Source organism: Arachis duranensis, chromosome 4, assembly GCF_000817695.3.
Source record: "Arachis duranensis cultivar V14167 chromosome 4, aradu.V14167.gnm2.J7QH, whole genome shotgun sequence".
NCBI classification, from domain to species: domain Eukaryota; kingdom Viridiplantae; phylum Streptophyta; class Magnoliopsida; order Fabales; family Fabaceae; genus Arachis; species Arachis duranensis.
The window spans coordinates 93,239,634-93,247,974 of record NC_029775.3 but is presented as its reverse complement, the minus strand read 5'-3'; the positions used below and the strand labels follow the sequence as shown (position 1 = coordinate 93,247,974).

Sequence of the window (8,341 nt, the reverse complement as noted above, 5' to 3'; positions counted from 1 at the left end):
CTTGATGATCCTACTCAAAACGCCACAGACAAGGTCGAATCTTTCGGATCAAAGAATGTTGCGCCTTTGGTTCAAGCATCTACCACAAAGACTCTAATCTCCCCATACCTCGCTGAATTGTTGTCTCGAGAAGTCCCCAATAAAGTCGTGGATTAGCCGTCTAAGAGATGTATAATCAAGCTTGTTGCTCAGTGATCTCCTGTTATAGACTCACACTGAACCCAAGTAGAATGAGGATGAGTGTCATGGATCATCTCATTCATAAGGTTGAAGAATGAAGATACATCTTAGAATAGAGTACACGAATTGAATAGAACAGTAGTACTTTTATTAATCTATGAAAATCAGCAGAGCTCCTAACCTTAACCTAGGAGGTTTAGTGACTCATGCTGATAGAAAAATACAATGGTAAACGTGAAAGTGGGCAAGAGTCCTCTAATAATGGTAAACTCTTGTCTATATATACTAATATAATGACTAAGGATTACAGAAATAAGATAAACTAAGTTGACAGTGCGAAAATCCACTTCTGGGGCCCACCTGGTAACTGTTCGGACTGAGCTTGAGTGTCTCCCATGAGCTAGGGTTCCTTAGGGGCATTAAACGCTGGCTAAGGACCCCCTTTTGGGCGTTGGATGCCAGCCACCCCCTTGTGGGCGTTGAACGCCAAGAATTGGGCAGATTATTGATGTAGAATGCCAGTTTTGGGCCTTCATTTCCAAAGTAAAATATCGACTATTATATATTTCTGGAAAACCCTAGATGTTGGCTTTCCATATTCGTTGAGAGCTCGCCATTTGAACTTATGTACCTCTAGAAAATCTCTTTCGAGTGCATGGAGGTCAGATCCTAATAGCATCTACAGTGCTTTCTCTGTCTCTGAATCAGGCTTTTGTTCAAGCTCCTCAATTTCAGCCAGAAAATACCTGAAATCATCAAAAAATACACAAACTCAAAGTAGAATTCAAAAATATAAATTTTGCACTAAAACCTATAAAAATATAAAAAAACTTAAATAAAACATAAAAAACTATATGAAAGTAATACCAAAAAGCGTATAAAATATTCGCTCATCAGAGAAAGGACCAAATCAATGTGGAAGAGGAAATAGAAGAGAATGCAGCAGCAACAGTACAAGGAAAAAACAAGGAGTTTGTTAACAATGAAGAAGAGGAAAATAAAGGCGTAGAAGATAAAGAAGTATCGAAGCAGGGCTAGAAAGAGGGACAACAAAAAAAATGGAAGAGGAGGGAAAGGGAAGTAGAAAGCAGCAGCATAGGTGATAAAGGGCAGATATAACAAAGAGAATGCAAAAGAAAACATGAAGAACCAACAGCTATGGAGATCGAGGAGGAGGGCTCACAGAAGAAAAAGCACCAAATAGTGCATGTATTGGTAGAGGCTGCTGGGCAGCCCTGCCTGAAATCACGAGGCTTATTAGTTAGAACTGTCGTGGGCTTGGAAACCCATGGACAGTTAGAGCTTTGAATAAGCTCTTGAGACAACAAGATCCCAACCTTATTTTTCTTATGGAAACAAGGAAGAAGGTTGAGGAAGTTAATAGGCTAAGGAGGAGAGGAAGCTTAGAAAATGTGGCTGCTACTGACTGCAATGGGAAAGGCCGGGGTAGATCGGGAGGCTTGGCAGTTCTATGGGGGAACAATATTAATGTAGAGATTACTTCTATGTCACCAAATCATATTGACGTGGTAGTTAAAGAAGAAAGAGGGAATAATAGATGGAGAGCTACTGGTTTTTATGGTTGTCCTGAAGCTGTCGACAAACATAAATCCTGGGAGCTGCTTAACACCTTAAGACAAACCAGCAATATGGCATGGATAGTCTTTAGGGATTTTAACCAAGTCATTGAGCAAAAAGAGAAGCAAGGATGGCTACCGGTTACTTATGCACAAACAAAAGGCTTTAAAGAGGTACTCCAAACAAATGAACTATTTGATTTGGATTTTGTAGGACATACGTTCACTTGGTCAAATAACCAGGGAGGGGTCTACAATGTGCAAGAGAGGCTAGATAGAGCTGTAACGAATATTGATTGGAAGGAGACTTTTTCTAAAGCGGTGGTTCAGCACTTACAGCGATATCAATCTGATCATTGTCCTATCTTGATTGATATGTTAGGCAACCCACACATGAGAAGAAAGAGAGCACATTATTTTAGATTTGAAGAAGCTTGGATGGAAAGTGAGGCATGTGAAGACATAGTGAAAAGAACTTGGTTTCCAGGATATAGAGGAATAGATAAAAAGATGGACAGCTGTAACGGAAGCCTAAAGGAGTGAGGACAAAAGAAATTTGGTCAAATCCCTAAAGCCATTAAGGAGAAGCAGAAAAAATTAGAAGAGATACAATCACTTCCGCAATCAAGAGAAATGGTGTCAAAAGCAAAATGAATCCAGAAGGATATCGATGATATTTTAAAGTAAGAGAAAATTTTGTGGGCACAACGATCAAGAGCTTCTTGGCTAAAAGTTGGAGATCGAAACACAAAATTTTTTCACCAAAAAACAACACAGAGAATGAAGAGAAACATGATTCAAAAAATTTCAGATGATGCTAGAATTTTACACGAGAATGAGAAAAAGATCGACGAAGTGGTGATTAATTACTTTGAGAGTCTCTTTACAGCTGGAAGCACAAAGAAAATTGAAGTCACTAAGGCTGTTAGTGGTAGGATGACGGAAGAAAATTTGAGGATCATTCAGGCTGATTTTTCAAAAGAGGAAGTAAAGGAAGTGCTAAGCCAAATACACCCAACCAAAGCTCCGGAGCCGGATAGCTTATCTGCGCTTTTTTTATCAAAGAATGTAGAGTGCGGTGGGAAAGAATGTTACTAAATGGACCTTGGATGTTCTTAACAACGGCAAAGACCCCTCGAACATGAACAAACCATTCATTTGCCTAATCCCGAAAGGTAAGAATCCAACACACTCAAAATTATAGGCCTATTTCTCTTTGCAATGTCCTGTTCAAAATTGTTACAAAGACTATAGCAAATAGGCTGAAACTGATTTTACTAGATATTGTGGGAGAGTTTCAAAGCGCTTTTGTGCCGGAAAGACTTATTACTGATAATGATCTTGTGGCTTTTGAAAGCTTTCATTTTATGAAGAAAAATAAAGAGGGAAGCAAGGGTTATATGGGCATTAAGCTGGATATGAAAAAAGTCTATAATAGAATTGAGTGGCCCTTTCTCATAGGAGTCTTAAAATCCATGGGATTTTCTAGAAAGTGGATAGATCTGACTTGGGCTTGTGTAAGTTCAGTTTCTTTCTCTATGTTGATTAATGGTTGCCCGACAAAAGAATTTAAGCCTGGGAGGGGAGGGTCTCCTTACCTATTTATCCTTTGTGCGAAAGATTTTTCAGGCCTTTTGAAGCGAGCTCAAGAGAGGAAAGCAATCCAAGACATCAAAATTGCAAGACTTGCCCCGAAACTAACACATCTTCTTTTTGTAGATGATAGCATAATTTTTTTGAGATCTTCATACCAAAACATACAAGCAGTGATAGAGATCCTAAAGGGCTACTAATTAGCATCAGGCCAGAGAATTAATTTGGACAAGTCAGAGGTTTTCTTTAGCCGAAATGTGCCTCCTACTAGACAAATGCTTATCAAAGATTGGATTAACATAAAAGCAATGGAATCTCACTCAAATTACTTGGGACTCCCAACATTGGTGGAAAGGTCCAAAAAGCAGATATTTGAATTTGTCCAAAAAAAGAATCTAGAAGAAGCTAAAAAATTGGAAAGAAAGATCCCTATCCAAAGTGAGAAAGGAAGTTCTCATAAAATCAGTTGCTCAGTCTATTCCTATGTATATAATGGGAGGCTTCCAGATTCTAAAACTCTTATGCAATCACCTGGAGAGAATGATCAACAATTTCCATTAGAAAAGTAAAAAGGGTGAGAGAAAAATTCATTGGGTGGCTTGAAATAAGAGGTGTAATGCAAAGGAAGAAGGAGACCTAAGATTTAGATGTTTTGAAGCTTTTAATCAAGTGCTTCTCGCAAAACAGGGTTGGAGATTAATGTCTAAGTCAAAGTCACTAATTGCGAGAATACTAAAGGCCAAGTACTACAATAGAAAGAGGTTTAGTGAAGCTGAGAGGGGCTATAATCCAAGCTTCACTTGGAAGAGCATTTGGAGTGTAAAAGAGGTGTTGAATTTGGGTGGTTTATGAAAAGTTGGTACAAGCAGGAATATCAAAATTTGGAAAGACCCATAGTTTCCTAATCAAAATGGGTTCAAGGTCTAGAGCCCCAGAACTTGTTTTGAGTAAGAAGCCACAGTGAATAACATAATCAACCAGGAACAGAATACATGGAAGCAACAACTAATTCTACAAATTTTTTTACCTTTTGAAGTAAACCAAATTCTAGCACTCCCTATTGATATGCAGAGACAAGATGATAGATTTTATTGAAAATTCAGCAATAAAAGAGAGTATGAGGTTAAGACTGCTTACCACATAATTAGAGCTCACAACCGAAACCAACAACCAGGTACCTGTCCGAATAACCAGGAAAAGGAGAAGTGAAAACAATTGTGAAAGATGAAAATTCTTCCAAGATCTCTGAATTTCATATGGAGGTTAAGGCACAACACCCTGCCAACAAAGATAAATATTCAGAGGATAAGAATTAAATGTGATCTTACTTGTTTTGGGTGCTCAATGAAAGAAGAAAGTGAAGCTCACCTTTTCAGAGATTGTGATTGGGCATCTCATTTCTAGTTCGTGTTGCCATTTAACCTCTGAACGGAAGCTGTTAGAATGCCATTGCTAGAATGGATATCAGCAACTCTAAATCAAATTGAAAAGGAGAGAAAGGGACTGTTCATTTATTGCTTGCATGGCCTATGGCTTAGTAAAAACAAATTTTTCTTCGAGAATGAGAACCTGGCACCGGAAACAATTTTGGAGAGAGCAGCCACTTCCTTTGCAGAAGCTCTGTTTCCAATGAATTCACCATCCTCGATCCAAGAGCCACCTATAGGGAGTCAAAGTCCGAATGGGTGGAGAATTCCACCACCAGGTAGATACAAAATCAATGTGGATGCAGCTAGCAATAATGGAGTCAAAGGAGGAGTAGGTGTGGTCATTAGAGATAGTAATAGTTGTTGTAGCTGCTACCACGTTGGAAGTGACTCCTGCACTTTCAGTTAGAGAAACCAAAGTCTTTAGTTTCTACCAGGGAGTAAATATTGCAGCCTAAACTTACTTTTTGAAAAAAGAAATAGAAGAAAATAATATAGAAGTAATCAAGGCTTTAAATTCTAATAGTCCATTCGGTAGACCTTTTGGTACTATAAAGTCAAATTGTAAAACTCTTTTATGTTGTTTTAGGTTTTATAAAATCTCTCACATTAAAAAAAATGAAAATGATGTAGCTCATTTTCTTACAAAACTTATTTTAACCAAACCAAATTTAATGTGGCCGGAAGAGATACCCACAGAAATTTATAACTTGGTCCATCTTAATATATTGGGCCAATTTTTTTATTAATTATAGTAATTAATTTTTTAAAAAAAATTATTATTGACATAGAAAATATAATTCATGTATGGTGTTTTAATTTATCATCGTATCAAAATAAATACTATAAAATAAATACTAACCATTGTAAGTACTCTTAATAACCAAAAATATTAGATTTATTTATGTAATTATTCTTCGAGAAATGTACGCCTAATCACATTTCTATTCAGATATATATACACAAGGCTACTTTTAATGTCCAACACTAATTGATCTGTCTTTTAATCTTTCAATACTCACCAACTGAAAGTTAGCTCTTGTCTCAGACACATACTAATATTCAAGTTCAACTTAATTGACTTTGTTTTTCTACCTTTTCTTTTTTTTTTTCATTTTTCTTTTTAGGTGAAAACTTACAGTTGTCTTCGTGATTATGTGACTGTGAGCTGATTTAATAAATTTAATTAAATTATTATTTAACAATTTTTATCTATTAATTTTAAAACAATTATATGTGAGTCTTTAACATCGTTTTAATCTTCTGAAAAGAACAGCGGCAAAGAAGCAAAAAGACATGTGGTATAATATTGTTGGAACTTGGAGCCTCCCAAATCAATGCTCAAATGTTCAAAACTAATAATTAACCAACGAAACATTGTGTTGAACGAATTGAACGTATCAACAGCGTCATCATGTCCCAAATTCCAATCCTCCACGCCCAAAACAGTTCCACAAAATTTTAAAAAATAATGAACCAAATCCTTTAGTGGAAAGGCAAACTATAGTTTAATACTAATAATCAAAAGGAGGTAAAGAAAAACATTAACAAGAAAGTTACGAAATTCAAAATGTGGGTCAGATTTTGATCCACCTTGTTGATCAGTCAATCTCCACTCTTTTTAGCTTTTTTCTTTCGTTTAAATAATCAAGGAATTTTTCCTCCACCGCAATACTTAGTTCTGAACACGGTTGACTATTTAAAAGAATACAATGCATAAGCAAGAAAATGCCGATTTTTTTATTTTTAATAAAACAAATTAAAATAGGACATGCAACCTTTAATTTGCTTATAACTATATAAAAGTATTTACATACTATTATCTACTAAAATAATATTCACGTTAATTAAACATTATAATACAATTTTCTTTGTTAAACATTTGCTGTCAGAAACGCGTTATTTGAACTCGAGCATTTCTGAAAGGAACAAAGAAAGAGGAAACGGATAATTTATGATGCAATTCTCTTTGATTGAAAATTATATACATGTCTGTCTTGTTTAAAATTTATTTAATTAGTTAATATTATGAGAAAAATATATATGTATATATATAAGAATTAATTTTTAAAATTTTAAAAATAAAAATGACTTACATCTAGATTTTTAAAAATTATTTTAATTATAAATAAGTTGTTTATATGTCAAGTAATATATGGTGTACTAGGTATTACTGATTTGACATGTCAATCAATTATTTTGTGACACGTGATATTAACCTATTATCATTATCATCTAATTAATAGAATGACTAATTTGACTTATATTTTATTTTTCAAAGACTAATATAACTAAAAAAATTATTTAAAAGCTAATTTAAAAAATAAATAATCTTTTAAGAATGAATTTAGTTATTAACCTATAGTTATAACCTAAATAATTTACCAGAAAACCTCTAAATGATTTAGAGTGCGACAAATTACACAGATTTAAAACAAAATAAAAATACAAATATATATATATATATATATATATATGCAATTTTCAATCAAATAATATCTCAACTCAAACGATTTATACACGTAAATTACCCGAAGGAAAAAACCAAAGAGAACAAAATTTATGGGAACAGCTTCATAGGCACACAATAAATGTTGCAGACACATAGTTATTATCAATTATGATGATGATGATGATGATGAGTAGTGTGGTAGTAAATGCAATTAATAACTTCCATTGTTGCGTGTTGAGAGCACACTGTTTAATTTTCTGTCGGTGCACATGTAGCACATATGTCTAATAATGTATCATCATTTCTCCATGCTACTCTTGTTTTGTATAACTTATATATAAAAAATATTCCGCATACAATTATTTGTCCTTGAGTGAATAATTCGCGTACGGTTAAAGAATTAGTCGGATTCATTCGGTTTATAAAAAAGAATAAATAAATGAAAAATCTCAAATGGAAACCATATAGGTCCACACAATCTTAATTAATTCAATAATATTGCAATTGATAATAAACGAAAGCAATCATGATTGTTATTATTATTATGGAGGTAAGTGGTACTAATATTACTGTACACACTTTTGCTTTTTTCTCTATCTGAATTATTATACATAAATCACTTTGATTCTAGCCACTATAACTTTTTTTTTATTTGGTCCAATATTTATCAAGCAATATCATAATGCAAGGAAATCTAGTTTCCCTTCTAAGTTTTTCACGACTAACTACAGTTTCTTTTTTTTTTTTTTCGGGTAGTAGTTGCTTTGTACTAATATAGTGATTTTATTTATTTGAAGTCATTTACTTTAAAAAAAAAAAAGAAGAAATTCTACTACCACTATTTATATATAGAGAGACAAAGTAAAATGTGATGGAAGGAAAAATTATTTATAACAGACAAATAGTACTTAAATACAAACAAACTAACTAGGGTATGCTATTTTCTGAAGACATATTGTACAGAATATGACACACATCCTTTATTGTAAAACCGTGTTCTTAGGAAAAGAATTTCAAACCGCTTACTGTTTTATTGAGGAAACAGAAACCACTTTATATGGCAAAAAAAAAGAAATTCTTACTATATATATTCTTTTTAAAATTTAAAAGAA

General features: G+C 33.8%; 1 long non-coding RNA gene across 2 annotated transcripts; it reads right to left on the bottom strand.

Annotated features, from left to right (window-relative positions):
• Positions 1-306: 306 nt before the first annotated feature.
• LOC127746530 (uncharacterized) lies at positions 307-5,118 on the bottom strand. 2 transcript variants are annotated; one of them, XR_008008214.1, is made up of 4 exons: positions 4,920-5,118; positions 4,719-4,823; positions 4,488-4,628; positions 307-926 (listed from the first exon to the last, which is right to left on the bottom strand). It is a non-coding gene; the product is annotated as an uncharacterized LOC127746530 (long non-coding RNA). The 2 variants fall into 2 exon arrangements; XR_008008213.1 differs by having other exon boundaries at positions 4,719-5,118.
• Between the last annotated feature and the right edge of the window lie 3,223 nt (positions 5,119-8,341).